The 16,213-nt window shown below is 52.1% G+C and overlaps 1 protein-coding gene across 2 annotated transcripts in view; it reads right to left on the bottom strand.

The window, feature by feature from the left end:
* The window catches only part of LOC123819701 (N-acetyllactosaminide alpha-1,3-galactosyltransferase), a 53,829-nt gene extending 39,255 nt beyond the window's left edge, over nt 1–14,574 (bottom strand). For both annotated transcript variants that reach the window (XM_045840166.1, XM_045840165.1), the window contains exon 1: nt 14,085–14,574. The gene's annotated coding sequence lies outside the window, so the exon portion shown is untranslated. The remainder of the gene's footprint in view (nt 1–14,084) is intronic.
* Between the last annotated feature and the right edge of the window lie 1,639 nt (nt 14,575–16,213).

Consider the following 16,213-nt stretch of genomic DNA (forward strand, 5'->3'; position numbering starts at 1 on the left):
TAAAATGTTTTGCTGTGGTCCAGAAATCAGAGGTGGGGTGGCGGCGGGGAGGGGGAGCGAATGAGGCATAACAATGCAATGGATATGAAGCGACCTTTAAAAAAATCGATGTTTTTGAAGAATAGTTAATAAATGGAAAATTAAGTGAAAAAGTCACACAGAGTTGTACATAGACTTTGGTCCCAGCTATAGGTGTTACACATCGAAGTTACTAGACAAGAGGGCGGTTCCTCAAAAAGTCCAACATAGAATGACCACAGGACCCGGCAGTCCTACTTTGGGGTGTGTGTCCAAAGAGACCAAAGCAGAGACTCGAAGAGGTATTCGCACACCGATATCCAACCTGCATTATGCACCACGGCCAAAAAGATGGAAAACAACGCAAATGTCCACGGGTGAATAAATGGGTACACAAAATGAGGTACACACATACAGTGGAATGTTATCAAGTCTTAAAAAGGAAAGAAACTCTGACAAATGTTTTACCGCGGAAGAATCTCGAAGGCGTTACGCAGAGTAGAATAAGCCATCACGCAAAAGAACAAACGTCGTATGATTCTACTTTGATGAGTTACCTGGGGCGGTCAAATTCAGAGACAGAAGAGTGTCGAAATGGTAAGTCTTATGTTCCCTGTACTTTACCACAATAAACTCCACTCGTGGGGTACTAGCGCTGAATTCCCAGCAATCAGACTATGGCCAAGGGATCAATTTACCCGTCCTACCTCTCTGCTTTTCCCAGTGAGAGCACATCACTTCTAAAACCAAACACAACGCTGTTTCATCAAATAAACGCGGCGGTTCTCTGAAATGCATTGTTGTCATTTATGCAAAGGCAAGCAACACTTTCTGTACTTAATAGGAACCAAGTTCAAGGATGGCAGCTAAAGTATGGCCCAAACTACTCAGTCAAAACAAATGACAGGCAGAGTGGTCCTCCTTGCTAAGATTAGTTGTTCCCGTCTATATTTAAATAAACTTCAAATAAAAACGGAACCAAGATAAATCTTCTAATAAGCCTCTCGAGAAGTTGTCTGGCTTGAAAAAGCTCAAGCACAAACAGAAGAAAGAAAGCAAGCTACCAAAACATGGGGAACCGCCAATGTTTTTTTAGGTTATTAACTCACTGCAGCTGGGAAAGTGACTTTGTCAGTGAATTTCTATTCCCCGGCTTCTGGAAAACGCTATTGTGTAGAATGAATTCAGAATCCAAGGGGTGGCCTGGGATGGAAGTAGAAGGCAGAAAACTGTACTTGAACAACAATTAAAATTTAAAAAATAATAAATTAAAAAAAAAGAATCCAAAAGGCAGCCCACCATTTGTATTCACTGCAAATCCATTTCTTCCCACATGCCCCACCCCAGATAAATGTGGAACAAATATTTAAAGAATATTGGGTTGGCCCTGGCTGGTGTGGCTCAGTGGATTAAGTGCCAGTTTGTCAATCAAAGGGTTGCTGGTTTGATTCCCAGCCAGGGTACATGCCCAGGTTGTAGGCCAGGTCCCCAGTAGGGGACATGTGAGAGGCAACCACACATTGATGTTTCTCTCCCTCTCTTTCTCCCTCCCTTCCCCTTTCTCTAAAAATAAGTAAATAAAATCTGGAGAAAAAAAAAGTTATTGGTTTGTAGGGCAGCCAGGGTGTCTGCCCTCTGTCGTTAGCCCCATGGGGTCCCTCTGCTCAGGGCTGGCCCAAGGGCAGACAGACCAAAAGTAGCCTCCAGGAGAAGCATGCTGCGGCTACCCCCTCGTTGCCTGTGTGACCTCAGGCAGCGTCCTTTGGGGTCTCTGCGCCTTCACCAAACCAATGGGAAGAAGGGCATGCAGGGCTGTCCTTGCCGGCTTGTTGCGAGGGTTAAATGATGCTGCCCGAGTAAAAGTGTCTAAGACGTTGGATGCATAGTAGGTGCGCATAAACTTCCTTCTTCGTTTCCTAGACGTTCACTGTCCAAGATTCTTTTGTGTCTTGGTGGGGCGCTGGAGGGCGTTGGCGCGTACCAAGTGTGGTGAATGCTGAGTGGCCGAATGCAGGATCAGGGTGACTCCCTGGGATGGAGACAGGATCCTGCAGACTTGGGGCTCGGGGACAGCCCGCGGGAGGCGTGGGAGGGGAGCCCGACAGCCGCACGGCCGGCTCTGGCTCCCACACTGACTGGCAGGCCCAGGGCCCTTTCACAGGCGACCTGGGTGAGATCCAGGAGCAGGAAGGTGGGCTCCACTTCACAAACGAAGACACAGAGGCTCGGAGGGGTTCAGTGTCATATTCAAAGTCACACAGTTAGGAAACAGTTTAAGGGTTCTCTGAAACTCCCCTGGCGTGGGCTGGGGAGAGCTCCCAGTCATGCCAGCTCTGCCACTGGCTCCTTTATTTAGTCAGTTGTTTACCTCTGGCCTCTGTCCTTTAAAAACAATAGGTTTCCAACGTCATGTGCAAAATGAGGCTCTTCCTGCCTGAAGACCTTCGCGTGTGTCCTTTCTTCTTCCTGGGACACATTTGCCCAGCCCCCTCACAGCCACTCACCTGTCACTTCGTCCTTTCAGTTTCAGCCACAGTCACTTCCTCCGTAAGTCACCCCATATTCTTCTGGTTCTCCTGGGTGACACCTGGTTTTGTCCTGTAGGGCACTGGCCGCTCTCTGGGCACACATGTCCGATCATCTGAGCCCCAGAATCCAGGGTATTCGTTGTGTGTTGATTCAATACATGTTGATGCAAAGGCCAGCTCTCTGGTCTTCAGTACCCTGCCCTCCCCGTTCGCCACCCCCCCATTCTCTGAGGTTCTCATCTCTGAAACATGGAAGGGGGGGTGGGGTAGGCTGGGGCGCCTGCTAGATTTCTGCCAGCTCGCACAGTCTGTGAGTCTATGATCTCAAAAAAAAAAAAAAAAAAAATCAGCAACACAGAAAACAAACCCAAACTGCGGTGATTCTGGTATGCTTTGTGAACTGACAGGTTCTTGTGTTCTCTGGGCCTCAGTTTCCCTATCTACAAAACAAAACACTTAAGCACAATCTTCTAGGCTTTTTCTGTCTCTAACAACTGTAATTCCTATAAGGAAGGCTCTGCCTCCCCCTTGCCCTTCACCTCAAGCTCCACCTCAGCCCAGGCACACGTAGAAAAAAGGTGACACCCAGAAGCATGTAGCAGCTAGTTTCTCTGCAGCATGGGTGGCTGAGGGGAGAACAGAGTTTCTGAACTTTGCAGCCAAAGCCAGGACTCCGTGCCCAAGACCTTTCTCAAATGGCATGGAGGGAGGGACCTTGTGGTGTCTGCTGGGCCTCCCAGGGCCACTGCCACCCCGGTGTATTCCCAGAAGGCCCCACGGCAGATTCAGCAGGTAAGCGGTCTCGGGGATGGCACCATGTGACTTTACTCTGATGCTTGACTGAAGGTGATAAAACCCCAAGACAGAGCAGAAGGTGGAGTGCAGGACTCCTGGGCCCCAGCAAGGCCCTGTGTGACCTTCTGGGAGCTCCCACATCCCCCTGGGCCTAGGTTTCCCAGGGGGCTCCAGCTGGGGCCGTGCCAGCTGCCTGATCCCTCTGATGTCTTTCTCTCTGAAGAGAGTGTAAGGCTGTGATAAAGGGCACCGTCTCCTTGCTCATGTCTGAGTCCCATATCATTTGCTCACCCTGTGCTGTGGCCTGAGAAAGCTCTGAATCCTCAGTGTCCTCATTCGCAACACTGGGGTTTCTGGGTGATGAAACCCCAGGCGGGGTCCCTGTCAAGCTCCCAGAACAGTGTCTGGGGTTCAGTGAATGCCCAGGTAGCATGAGCTGCTATTGTTTCATAATTACTCTTGGTTCTTCTGCACAGCATGTCTAAGCCCCATGCCTCAGAGGAAGCAAAGCATGAACCTCAGTGTGAGCCAAGCGTGGCAGGAAACGGGAACTGTAGGGGAAGGCAGAAAATCCTGGGATGCTGCTCAGAGCAGACGAGTTTAGGGGCAGCTGCGGCCTCGGGCTGCCAGGCCCCAAAGCCTCCGGCCGCATGCAGGCTCAGGACTGCAGGGACAGTCCAGCCCATGCCCAGCTCACCCTGGAGAGGACGCGCCTTGCCTTTGGAGAGGAGCGCACTGAGACACCGGAGATGCGGGTTTGTTTATCTCCGTGGCTGCTGCCTCTGCCCTGTGTCTCGTAGATAAAGAGGAGGCTAGACTCAGTCATCTCAGACCCTACAGATGATTCTGTCTGATGGGACTGTTGGCCTCTCACCTCTGGGGACCTGGAGGCGTGGGCAGCACCCCCTCCCTGGGGCCCTCAACGGGAGGCTCTGGACCCCTGCCCAGACTGCGAAGGCCAGGGACTTCCAACGCCAGCTTCCGCCAGGCTGGCCGCTGGGAGAAGGGAAGGAGCCGTGAAGACGTGCCCAAGGGCGTGCCTCTCAACAGGTGCTGCAGACAGATGCTGTCTGCTCCTCCACGAGGAGGCGTGGAAATCCACAGTAATTCATTTTTGTTGTATTTTACCAAAGTATCAGTCCACGGAGGATTGGAAAGGACAGAAGGAGGGAAAGGGGGTTCTTCTACCACACGGTCTTTAGACACATTGTTCTGCCCTCTGGGGCCACCCCACTTGGTTCCAGTGGGCTTCACATTCAAGGTGGAGGTGGGGGTCCCTGACTCGCTAGAATGACTCCCCCCGCCGCAGGCAGAACTCCCTCCTGGACCCTAGAGCACCTCACACCGTGGCAAACGCATGGGGCCTCGCAACAACTGCCGCCACTGAAGAGGCAGGGAGGGCCTGGCTTCTGCTGGGCACAGCCCCGAAGGCCGGGCAGGGAACAGGCACGGACACTCAGGGAAGCCCTCTGCCCTCAGTGTTCAAAGCTGTCCACAGAGGGGAAGAATGAAACCGAAGAATCGGTGCACTGGCTCCGACCCTCGAAGGGGCGGGGGGATCTGTTTAGCCCCGCTGTGTGGGTCTTTGTCAGGTGCAGAGACTTTTCATAGCTAAAGGGGACTTTGGGGGTCTCTGCTCAAACCCTTTTCTTCTACAGATGAAGAAAACACTCAGAGCAAGTGCACCTTAGAGCACAGACAGGTTTGAACCTTTGCAGGCTCCGGCCCTGCCTCCATTCATTGGGTTAGCCCGTGGCTCCTGAGGGCCCACTGTGTGTACGAGTGTCCTAAGCCCTGGGGTTTGGTGCTGAACCCAACACGGAAGGTCTCTGTTCCCACAGAGCTCACATTCTAGTTGATAAATAAATAAAATTAAAGTTTAACAAATAGTTAAATAAGGAAATGATTTGAGGTGGTAAAAGGGGCTATAAAGCAAATCAGAGATATCGACAGGTCGGAGTGACTGGGGTGAGGTGGGTGCTGCTGTTTGGGGGCGGCCTGTGTGTGCTGGCATCTCTCTGGGGTCCCCGAGGGCCTCCCCAGCCCGTAGCGTGCTGGGGCTGGCTCACGATAGCTTGCCAGAGCCATTGGTAAATTTTCAGGAATTTGGCAAGGAAGTCATTCAACGGAGTCATTATTAAAAATTAAGTTATATAAACTTACACAGCCATGATTAAAAATTAAACTTATGACTAAATGAATTCTGTTAAGAAGGAAATCATTAAACTCATCGCTTCCTAATTATTTCACAAAAGGCTCAACTCTCGAGGTTGCAAAACCCTACTGTATTCAGACCGAGTGGAAAATAAACAGTGCACTCCCAGTTCCTCAAGTGGTGGCTGGAGACTGGTCACTGTGGAAATACTGATATGGTGAAAAGCGGCACCTACCACCCACCAGGACTTTCCCTTTTTTGAAGAGCTGGTCATGACACGTGCTGCAGCCCCCCATGGCCTCGGGCTGCCACTCAGGCCCTCTGTGTCTATTCCACCTGTGCCTTCGGCCAGAGGCTGTGGGGGCGCAGCCCAACTCTCTGGGGGGTGGGGCGGGGACCGGGCCTGCTGTCATGTGAGTGTGAACTTCCCTCTTCCTTTTTCAATGCTTCCACTGCGAGAAAGCAGATCTGGGGTCTCCCAACAGACCTGTCTCTTCCTGCAAGAGAACACTCTTCAACGCTTTCTATCAAGAGTCTGTAAGATAATGATTCATTCAGGTATTTGTTTTTGATAAATTAAATCCTGTGGTGAGTAGCCAGCCATTAAAAAATGTAAAGGGACCCTAAGGAGAATCTCTTTACAAATGTGTACGGTCACTTCTGAATTCCTCTAGATTTCCACGTACTGAGCTTCCTTCCTTCAAGACATAACTGTTCTGCTAGCAGCTGAGTTACTATTGTTTCTCCAAAGGTACTATTATTTCTACTACTAGTAATGATAACAGTGCCCTTTATTAGTACCACATGTCAAGCACTAGGCAGTTATATTATTTCTAAAATCCACACCAACCCGTTTTACACATGAGAATATTGAGGTTCAGTGGTTTAAGAACTTGACTAAGACCAGGCTGCCCCTCCAAGAGGTCCCCAGAAGGCTTTTTCCCTCTTGCACTCAGTCCTGGGACTCCTTACACCTGCAGGATTCTGTGGCACTACAGGTTCCCCCATTCCTGGTGGCTTTGGTGGACTTTGTGACTGCTGAGCTTGGTGGCAGGAGCCCCCACTCCCTCACCCTTACACCCCCACCAGAGCAGAGCGAACCAGGTGTACTTGGAATGCAGGAAAGCGACTCAAGTTTGGCCAGTTAGCAGCTTTGCATCCTAAAAAACAGGGGCATGACGCTGGCCAGTGTGACTCAGTTGGTTGGGTGTCATCCCATAAAGTAGCCATTCCTGGTCAGGGCACTCGCTTGGGTTGTGGGCTCAGTACCAGGTCAGGGTGCATTCAGGAAGCAACCGATCAATGTTTCTCTCCCTCCCTTTCTCTCTCCCTTCCCCTCTCTCTAAAAATACAATAAACAAAAGCAGCATGAAGATGAGGGCACCCAAACTAGGATGTGATTAAAAACATTTATTAACTACATTAACTAGTCACAAGACCTGGCCTCTCTCTCTGCAGCCTCTTCCCACCTCGGCTTCTCGCTGTCTCTGGCTGACTTCTGTCTAAGTAGCGGCAGGCAGGGTCCCTCTCACGGGCTGGGATGGATCTGCGCCCCAGCGAATTCTCTGGAGCGGCCCCCACCTTCAAAACCACCTCCCCTCCCCAACCCACCCAAGTTTCCAAGCCACACTATGGAGTCAGAGTGGGCTCTCCTGCCTCAGTTCTGCCACTTTATTCTTGAATAAAGACTTTGACCAAAACAGTACATCTCTAGGCCTGGGTTTCCCCATATGTAAAATAATTCCCAATTTGGTTTTTGTGAGGCTCAAGCAAGATGGATCTATGGCCTCGCTTTTCAAGCTGTCGACTAGGGTAGGGAGCTCTAATAATAATTTTATCATTATTTTTCTGTTTCCCCCAGGTTCTTGCTGTCAACCCATAGCCACCAGTCCATCTCTCCCAGGGTCCATGTCTTCTACCCAACCTCGCCACACCATTCCACCCTCCTGACCACATCCACCCAGAAACCTCCCATTCCTCCCACTTCCCAGAAGGGTTCTCTCCGGGCTCTCCTCCTCCACCTCAGACCCCTCCCTCTCTCGTGAGGACCTGACCCCTGCAGCAACTTCATGGTTTCACTCCCATTCACAGCTGCCGAGGTCACGTGGGCTCAGAGAAGAACCACAGGAAGCATGCACCAACCACCCAACTCCCTTGCGAGTGCTTGCCTGGGGTTTCTGGGTACTCAGAAATGTGAGCCCTAAGCCTCTCCGATCTGTACCCCGCTGCCACCAACACCTCTCTTTTATAAGAGGCTGTTTGGGGTAACGATAGTGCAATGACCCCAGGGGCTCAAGTCCGGGCAAGTCTGCAGCTGGTCTGCATGGCGTGCAGCAGGGTTCCGCGGCCTCCGCTGTGGGATTGGACACACAGAGCAGACCAGCTCTCGGGCCAGAAATTTAGATGACACATTTTTACTTCCTCTTTTTAGAACTAAAGAGCTTTTATTTTATTTTTAGTTTTTCTTATATTTGCCGGGGCTTTATTGAATTTAACCAATGGGGTGACACTGGTTAATAAAATGAAACAGGTTTCAGGTGTACAATGCTAGAATGCATCATCTGTATATCGCATGGTGCGTTCACCACCCCAGGTCAAGTCTCCTTCCATCACCATTTAGTCCTACTTTGCCCTCCTCTACCTCCCCCCACGTCCCCTTTCCCGCTGGTCCTCACCACGCTGCTGTCGCTGTCTAAGTTTCCTTTGTTTGTTTTCCTTAATCCCTTCACCTTTCTCACCCAGCCCCACACCCTCGAACTGAAGGACTTTTAAAAATAAGTCTGGATTGAGTATACTAAATGATGACCCCCTTGCTTTCAATCCATGGACCAAATCTACCTCACTCTGACTTCCCCAACTAACCCACCTCGACTCCACTCCTCTCTCGGGAGTGAAAGTAAAGCTCCCGCCGGGCAGCCCTTTCAGCCTAGGCTGGAAGTGGGGTACCTTGCCCCAGGTCTGACAGCCACTGAGAATGCAAACTCAGGCAGCGGCCTCCAGAGCACACTGACCCCCCCCACCCCCCGCCAAAGCGGGTCACGTAAAGAGTGCCGTGGTCCTGAGCAGTGTCCCCTCTGGCCCCAGCAGCTCACAGTGGAGGTGGAGGGAAGAAACGACGACACCCAACAGAACACGTCTGGGGCAGTGTACTGGAGTGTGCCCAGGGAGCTGGGGGAGGGGAGGAAGGGGAAGTACCTAATTCATAGGAGGCAAAATGAGAGATTGGTTTCACAGAGAGGAGGAGGATGAAGCTAGCTCTTGAAGGATGGATAGGAACAGCAGGTGGGCTGGGGAGGAGGCGAGGAGAGCATTCCAAGCAGAGGGAGAGGTTGGGGGGCGGGGGAAGCCCAGAGGCATAAAGCCAGGAGAGGGGTTCAAGAGTTACAGTAGCTCCTTGAGGCTGAAGCAGAAATTCTGAGGAGGAAGGTGTGAGGTTGAAGAGAGGTTCAGAGAACAGCTCATTCAGGACCTTAAATTCACCTGAGGGGATATATGCTTTACCCTGAGGAGGCTTACACAGACTGAAAAACCCAAAAACCCAATCAGCTGGATGGCTGGAAAGAGGACTTGAGTGAGGAGACTGCACCAGAAGGCCTAGGGCGGGAGTGGGGAACGGGGAAGGCAAAGAGCCAGGGTCTGGGGTGGAGACAGGAGCAGCGGGGACGGAAGTGAAAGCACTATTTGAAGAGTTGTTAGAGAGGTAGGATTAACTGAACGACCTCATAGATTTGACGATTTAGATGCAGGGGGGCAGGGCAGGCAGGTGACTCCCAGACACAGGGACCATGTGTGCAAAGATATCGAGACTTGAAAGGGCACTGCCATACTTGATGGCAATTGTACCAACTTGTAGTCTGTATGGTGGGGGTTGGTTTAGAGAGATAACTGGGGACCTGTATCAGGGAGTTATTAACACATCTATGTGGTCAACTGGGTTATTGTTCCCAAGTGTCATTCCCTGCCAAGAGGAAGAGCATATACCTCTGCCCCAATGATTTTGGACTTGGTCCAATGACTGACTTTGACCAATGGAATGTGGGTGAATGTGATAGTGTTCCAGTGCAGAGTGGAGGCTTTAAGAGGCATCCCATCACCTCTTTCCTCCAGTTCCCACCAGAGAAGTAACATGTACTGGAGAGAAGTTGCTCCTCCAGCCTGGGTCTTAGGATGAGATAAATGGAGCAGAGCCATAGAAACCATGCAGCTGCAACTGCCCTACAACTGTCTTGCAGTGTGAACAATGACTAAACCTTTGTGGTCAGGAGTTAAGAGTTGGGGGGTTGTTTGTTATGCAGCACAGCTGCTCCAAGAGCTAACTGATACACAATATATATGTGAGATAAGGGAGCAGATGGTGAAGAACCTTACATGTCATAATTAGGAGTTATGCACGTGGACAGTCAACAGAGAATTGTGTCGTCAATGAACTTTCTCCCCTTCATTCGCTCACATCTAATCTCAGAGGTGGAGACAACCGTCCTCCTTTCAGAGCCAGCCCTCCCCATTTCCTCCTGCTCCTCTCACACCTTGCTCTATTGGCCACCCCTACCCTCTCCTGCACCAGATCCTTCCCCAGAGCCCATATCTCACTTGTCTTTTCTATCCTGAAATTATTTCCTTCTTCCCATCTTCCTACAGCTCTGTAGCTCAACCTTCTCACTGGCCTTTTCAAACTCCTGCAAAGAGTTGCATATACTCACCATCTCCATTTTTTTCTCTCTCACCTATCAGCAATCCAGCCAGCCTGCCCCACATTCCAGCAAAACTGCTTTCAGTATGTATTTCAGTAATCTTCCAAATTGCCCAGTGTACTTTCCAGCCCTTATCTTCTGATTGTGCTCCACACCATTTAGCATGGAAGTGAATTCATTGTCCCCCAGCCCCACACATTCCTCATTGCACATCCTCTCAGCTAGCGGAACCATTATTCACCCGGTGACCCGTGGCAGAAAGCCAACACAAGATAATGAATTCTGCTCCAGACTTGCCAAGTTTGCAGTGCCTTTGAGACATTCGAAGAGAGATGCACGAATAGCAGTTGGTCAGGTGAGTGGGGGGCCCCAAAACAGAGATCTGGAGATAAAGACGATTGTTAAGAGAGGTAGCATTTAAGGCCAAGAGTCTGGGTGAACTCGCCTCATTTACAGAGCACAAATACCAGACCTTGAAATCTCAGGTGATACATAGGGAGCTCTCCTGAGTCAGAAATTCCTCTTCCTAAGGTCAACCATTCCAACCACCACCTGATTGCTTCCCTCCTGGGTCATGGCTCCTACTGACCTCCACGCCATCATCTTAGTTCGTATTCTGTACCCTGCTCGTGTTGTCCTCACCAGAGACTCCTAAAATTCCATCATAAAATAAAAGGTATGAGCTACCATTGAATCACTGAAACAGCTAAAATCAAAAAGACCGACAACACCAATTCTTATCAAGGATGTGGAATAATCACGAGGCTAGTACACTGCTGTGGAAGGGACAATGGTATACCCCGTGACCCAACAGTTTTATCCTAGATGAAAACAAATGTCTACAAAAGAATTCTAGATGGAGAGTGGTTACCAGCTAGTGGGGGGTGGGGGGGGGGTAGGGGGTGGAGGGATTGAGCAAAAAGGAAAAAGGACTCACAGACATGGACAACAGGGTGGTGATTGCCAGGTGGAGGTGGGTATAAGGGGACTAAAAGGTAATGGAAAAAATACAATAAAGATTAAATTTAAAAAAAAAAAGAATTCTGTAAGAAATAACAGCCAGAACTGAGAGTAACCCAGATGTCCATTAACAACAAGAGCGTGAATAAGCAAATCATGGTATGTCCATGCAACGGAACACTACCCAGCAATAAAAGGAACCAACCACTCATACAAGCAGCCACACCGCTGAATTTGACAGACACTGTGGCCAGGGCAATGGCGTCTTCCACTGAGCCAGACACGCAAGAGCCATGCAGTATGATTCCATGTATGTGAGGTCCAAGAGCCGGCAAAGTGAATACATGGTGAGAAAACCAGTAAGTGCTTACCTCCAAGGGCAGAAGGAAAATTGGAAATGGGAACTTTCTAGGATGTGGTCATATTTTATATCTTATTTCGGGTGGCGGTTACACAGGTGTAAACAACGGTCAAAACTTGTTAAACACGACACTTAAGATGTGTGGATTTTACTGTATATCCATTACACTTTCAAAACTTGAGAAGCACATACTTTTAGAGTATCCGTAAAATAAACAGTGAAGTGAAAGTACAGGGCGGAACACATTCATTTCAAACAAAATTGCGTTTCTGCCACGAATTCACCTGAATGAGTGCCAGGCCCCCCACCCCATGCTGCCCCCCCTTTCAGTCATTCTCCCCGCCTTTGTTCCGAGCTTAAGGACATCTGTCCATTAGCCATTTTCTAGCCACCACGAGAGACGATTCAATGGACAGAGCGCACGGCTTAGAACCAGGCAGAGCTGCATTCAAACGCAGCTGCGATTTACGAGCCGATGAGTGAGCCTTCACTTCCTCAACTGTGAAATGGGTTAACAATACCCACCCTACCCTGAGGGGCTGCGCTACGACCTAGCAACGTGCTGACTAGCCGCTGGGGAACCTGATTCTGTCTGACCTCGGCCTGTGAAACCAACTCACATGTGGAGATCCCCTGAAGTCCTGGAAAAGCTCCGAGGCTGAGACTCACTGGCTTCTTCTCCCAGATGGGTGAGGAGGTGGCGGGGACCCTGGGGCCCTGGAGTTAGGGTCTGAGTGAACTGGGGCTAAGAGCTGGAGAAATGCCTGCTCAGCGCCACGGTGGCCAGGGAGAGGTACCCCTGGCCTACAGGTTAGGCCAGGTAAGATTTGGCTACTGGAGGATCTTGCCCAAATCACTTTGCACCCCTCTTGGCTCAGTTTCTGCAGCTGGGTCTGAGGAATTGGGTATTAAACACGGCCTCTCCCTGGCCTGTGCGGCCTGGTTGATTGGGCGGGGACCAGTAGACCGAAAGGTCCCCCGAGTTCCATTCTGGTCAGGGCACATGGTTTTGGGTTCGGTCCCCAGTTGGGGCACCTGCAAGAGGCACTTGCAACAGATGGACATTTCTCTCCCACACTGATGTTTCTCTCCCTCTCTCCCCCTCTCTCTGGAATCAGTAAAAGAAAAAAATGTTAAAAGAAAAAAAATGTTAAAAACAACCACCACCACCTCTGGGAGTTTCCAGCATATAGAAGAGATAAAGGCAGAACTGAACTGGCTCTCCACTGTGTGGGCCCTTGAGCCAGGATCCTTGGGGCATAATTTGAAATCCCCTGGACCAGGTAAACCCTAGGGACTCTTTCCCCGCTTCCAGCCTGCCTTATTCAGCCAATGACACCTGTTACTTGGAACAGTAACTGGGATCTGCACCTGCCCCCCATCTGGTAGGGGAGGGAAGGTATACCCAGAGATAACTCCAAACAAGGGCTTAGGGTAGCCAAAGCAGCACAGAAGTGCACGAGAGTAACTATATCCTCTCCCTGGCGCCCAAACGCACAGGAGCCCCCCCCACATTGGGCTCGTCCTGACTCAGAGCAGTATTGCTTTTCCCGAGTTGCAGAAACTCAGGTCGTGTCTGGGAAAGCGTCTCCCGGACAGGAGGCGGCAAGGCCAGGGTTCTCTCCTGCATCTCCTGCCTCCTGAGACACACCAGTTTCCAGGTGAATGAATGAGGCGACAAGGCCTGCTCAGGACCCCGAGAGAGGGCAGAAGACAAGCGAAGCCACTCACGCAGCCGCCCGGGTCTGGGTTCCTCCTGAGGGGAGGGGCGGCGCTGACACCGTCCACGGGGACCTCCTTCTCCCCCGCGGGCCAGCGGGAAGACTGGGGAATCTCTCTGGTCGCTCGTTTTCCCCCACGCCTGACATTTTTCCCCCACTGTTTCTTGGCTGCCTTTCAAGAGTTTGTGTAATCATTCCGTTTAGCTGTTTTTCTGCCCTTTTCTAACGTGGGGTGGTGTCCCTTTCTTTGCAGAGTTGAAGGGGCCCTTTCACAGCCCATCGCCCCAAAGAAGCATATGCCCTTCGCTGCAAAAGTGACAAAACCCGAAACTTTCTGCACGCCAAGTTTTCGGCTTGCTGCTGGGCTCTGCGAGCTCTCACCCCTTCCCCTGCGTCCATGCGCCCCTCGCTCTGCGCCCGGGCTCCCCTTCCCGAGGGCCAGCCTCTTCCCATCCAGTCCTGGGCGAGAGCCATGCTTCCTTCCTGTCCCAGAGACGGGGACAGACTCCTCGCTGCTTTTGAGACTTCTTCGGTGGTCTTACTCCTGCCCCGCGAGCCTCCCCCCTCCCACCCTCTCGCCGCGGACCCGATGCGGAGGCCTCCGCCCGCAGCCCCTCAGGCCCCCCGTCTGCAAGGCTGAGCAGAGACAGCGACGGGGACCGGATGGGGACAGTGATGAGGTCCGATTGGGAAGGCAGAGACGAGAACAAAAGCAGGGGCGCAGGGCAGAAATCGGGCAGGGCCGGAGCGGGTAGCCCTTCTCTCCCCACTTCTCCCACGCCGCAGCCCACAACCCGGGGATCTGGCCCTGCTCGCAGCCTCCAGGGGCCTCGGGCGGCGCCCCGCGGGACCCACCTGATCCGCAGAAACTGGGTGCGCTCGGGAACGGACCGCGCCTCGGCTCCCGGCCTCCGCGGCGCCCTCCGCTGTCGGGACACGCGCTAGGCTTCACGCCGCCACCGCCCGAGCCCGGCCGGGGGTGCCGCCTGCGCTCCGGCCGGACGCCGGGCGCCGCCTGGGGCAGCGGGGAAAGCGCAGCGGGCAGGAGCGCAGAGGAGCGGCGAGCGCTCGGCGGCGGCGGCGGCGGCGGCGCACTCCGGCAGGGCCGCCGCCCGCGGCTATTTATGCAGAGCGGATCCCGCCCCGGACACAGACAGCGGAGAGGCTGGCCGCGACAGGGCTCGAAGGGCAGTGCTTGCGCGTCTGGTGGCCCGGAGGCTGAGCGGGTGTTTGTTTCATTTCACTCAGGCAGAAAAAACCCTGAAACCAGCAAAAAAAAAAAGAAAAGAAAAAGCCAAAACAAAAAGAGAGAGAGAAAAGAAAATCCCTGGTGACGGTGGCTGGCTGGGCCTTTGCCACCTCGAGCAGGCACGTGGTGAGGGTGGGGGTGGGCGACCCCGAGTCCGAGGGGGTGGGGTCTGTCACCCTGCTCGTGAAGGAGTGGCCTCCGCGCCCGGGCGCACCGCCACACCGTGGGGAAGCGGAGAGCCTGGGAGGTCCAAGCCACCATTGTTTCCTGGGGAAGGAAGCGCGGAGACATGGCCACGACAGGCCGGAGGGCTCCAGCCGTCCTGGCCCTCCCCTCCCGCCAACCCCAAGTCTCCTGAGCTCGGGAGGAGAGGGGTTCTTCCTCGGGCATCTGGTGCGGGTCCTGTCGGTGCTTGTTCACAGACTTAGCGATCCTTGAGCCCAGAGTTTCTGACACCCGGCTCTCCGCACCCCCTGGGGTTCTCCGCCAGAACTGTTTAGATGGGGCCCCAGCGGGGTAGCTGAGTTGGTTAGAGCATCTTTCTGCTGTGCCGAGCGGACGGGTCAAGGCAGCGCCTTTCGCTGAGCAGGCCCAGGACTCTGTGAAACACGACTGCCATTTTGCTCGTCTGAGCTCCTGCCCCAGGACTGGAAGGAACTGGGCAGCAAGAACGCCGCATTACTAACTGGCCCCCAGGGCCACAGGCAGGAGATAACATTGGGAAGAACTGCGGCCTCGGGCTACAAGGCCCCAACAGCCCAGGGGCCTCACAGCAGCAACCCCACCCTGTTTTAATCCAATGGTAATCCATTAAAAGCTCAAAGTCTCAACCCCTCCAGGCTGGTGTATCTGTCTACACCACTTGCCTCTCCTTTCTTGGAGAGTAAAATAAAACTTGACTCTCTACACTTCCTTCAGTTTGTGAATTCTTTCACAGCCACTGGCCCCTACCACCCTCACACTGAGGTTGCGGGTTAGATCCCGGGGCAGGGCACCTACAAGAATCAACCAATGCATGCATAAAGAAATAGAACAACAAAGCAATGTCTCCTCCCTTCCTCTCTCTCCCTGTGTCTCTCTCTCAAAGCAATAAATACATGATTTCATTTTTAAAAATTGTTTAGAAAGGAACCAAAAAGGAGTCTATTGCAGAGTGCGTGCTCTGTTCCCAGTAGGGCAGCGACTCACTTCCGGTGGGTGGCTGGGGGCCATCAGGCTGCCCTCTCCCGGTTTGTGTGGATGGAAAGGGGCCACTTGACAAGCTGGGGGAGGCCCACCTGCTGGCCCTACAAACTCAGAGACCCAAAGTAACCACATAGGATGGTTGAAAATTAAAACTTTCTAACTAAGAGCAGTTCATGGCGGGTAGTCTGGCCTTAGGCAGATATTTTTCTCTAACAAAGGTCAGTCTTTACCTTAACTGAGCCTGTGTTTTTTTTTTTTATCTAGGTAACATACCTGATAACAGTAACTTTGGAATATCAAAGTAGTTTCCTTTTTTTTTTTTTTTGGACCCCTTAAAGAACAACCAGAGACCACAAATCCCCTCGTTGTTATTGTTACCATGTTAATTGTTAACTGTTAAGTATCCTGGACCCACAGATGGAAAGAAGTACCTGTCTCCTTTTACTTTCTATCCAGTCCCAGAGGTCTCTCCCCCTTTGCTTTCTCCCGCCTCCCTCATCTATCGCCAATGAATTTCACTTAACCCCCTCACACGTCCTCCTTTGGTTGT

Source organism: Phyllostomus hastatus, unplaced genomic scaffold (genome assembly GCF_019186645.2).
Source record: "Phyllostomus hastatus isolate PE091 unplaced genomic scaffold, TTU_PhHast_1.1 phas_contig_34, whole genome shotgun sequence".
Taxonomy (NCBI): Eukaryota; Metazoa; Chordata; class Mammalia; order Chiroptera; family Phyllostomidae; genus Phyllostomus; species Phyllostomus hastatus.